Genomic DNA, 2089 nt, shown 5'->3' with positions numbered 1-2089 from the left:
ATTAATTTGAGAGTCTGCACATATAATCACATAATATGTTAACACGAGCCTGATGCCTGCATACCCCACTCGGTGTGTGTGTGCGTGTGTGTGTGTGTGTGTGTGTGTGTGTGTGTGTGTGTGTGTGTGTCTGTGAGTGTATGTTTGTGTGATACATGTGTCGATGATTGGTTTATTCTTATACCAAAAGAAGTTCTCCTAGTTACCAGGCCGTAATCTGAGGTTTCAATTTAGGACCTTCTCATGCATACAACCAATTATACAGTAATGTAATGCAACATTCTCACTAATGCCTTTCAGTTGGGATGTGCAGATAAGCCGAGGGAGGGGGCGGGCTTTCTTGGTCGCATTGAGGCCCATGTGGAAGCAGTAAAAACTGCAGTTCCTCGAATGGCCACTCGAGGCTGGCTGCAAAAGAGAGTCAGTTCCGATTCACCCCCATGTTAAAATGCCCGACTTTACAGCAGGAATAAACATGTTTACAGCTTCTTCTAAAATAACCGATAAAAAATACCATGTTTTGGGCGTGATTGACAGGTCGCCTGTCCAGTGATCATAGCCTTCTGCTTGCCGATCACGGACCAATAGCAGGCGGAGCTGCGGCTCTGGGAAACCCCCTCTTCTCCAAATAAGACTTTTATACAATCTATGTCATGAGATAAACCAGCTGGAGCCTGTGTAGTTACTATGTGTACATGTTTGCGTTGGCCCCCCTTTCTACTTTTTTTGTAATCATCTCTCCTTTTTTGTCTCACTCCTTCAGTGTCGACAGTCTTTCTTTTGTCACAGTGTCATCTATCATGGGAAATTTGTCCCATATTGTGTAATCAAATGATCAATACGCCTGTAATAGCGAGTGATGAGTCCAGGCCCAAACTCCAACTACCATGACTGATTGAGATCTGTTGTGTTAGATGGCTGGTTAGATGGCTGGATCCAAGTCCTGCCCTCTGTAGACTGCCCTCTGAGGACTGGATGGCAGAATTACAGGGCAGCCAGTCCTCCATTCACCTGGGAGTCACGTGGTTTGATTACTTTCCCAGAAAGCTGGGGAACACAAGCAATTATTATGGAGAATGTGAGATATGCTTTCAATTGGATTATTAAATGACTTTTGTCTCTTTCAACTAAAACTATTATGGCTTAATTATTTTAGTTGAAGACATTAAAACTTGGTGACTTAATAGTTAAGGCCATATTGGCATCATAACTAAAAAAAAGAAGAAGAAGAAGAAGAAGAAGAAGAAGAAGAAGGGATATCCTCCTTGCATAACAAGCTCTATCAATAGACTAATATGTATTTAATATTTATCTTGAATTAATTGTATGAATGATCATTTAAAAAATGTATTTGATAATTTGTACAATATAGCCTAAATCAACAGCATATTTAGACATTAGATTACTGACATATTAACATAGATATTTTAAAATCTATATATTAATATATAATGTTTTGTGTTATTATATAACAATATTTGAATTGAATTTGATTGCCTTGAAATGACAGTCACACATGAACAACAACGAGGAAAGTTTTGATTTTACTCTTATGCTGGAATAATAACCCACTGGTTCCCACATTGGTATATGGGTGTTAAATTGTATCTTGAACAAGATTGTGGCCACTAAGTGAAACTTCAAGGCAGCTGTTAAAAGCCAATCGTGCACCAATTTTTTAAATGCCAACAGGCATTACCTCTTATCTTGCATCACAACAATTAAAATCGTCTGCGAGGTAAAACATAATGACTCAAACCAGGCCTCGTGGGTTTCCATAGAAACGTGTATAATTATGGTAATTAGTCCATTGCTAACACTCTATTCCTTACAAATGAAGTAAATATGCATAGAGACCAAAAAGGCTTTCTGTTGAGAAACTGTGAAAACAACTGTGTTCTTAATTTGAAAAGCAAAAAGCACCCCGCTTCCCCTTTAGAAGTAATGACAATTAACTGTTAACTGGAGTTGCCATTCCCCACCATCCATATACAGTAGTCTGCCTACTCATACATATCATCACAATGTCTTATTCTTTGTTTCCCAATTATATTTTGTGTCTGCATCAATCCGTATGGAGCCCTTTAGA

The sequence above is a fragment of the Poromitra crassiceps genome (genome assembly GCF_964638095.1).
Source record: "Poromitra crassiceps genome assembly, chromosome: 2".
Classification (NCBI taxonomy): Eukaryota; Metazoa; Chordata; class Actinopteri; order Beryciformes; family Melamphaidae; genus Poromitra; species Poromitra crassiceps.
The sequence above is the reverse complement of the archived record's forward strand: the minus strand, read 5'-3'. Positions refer to the sequence as shown.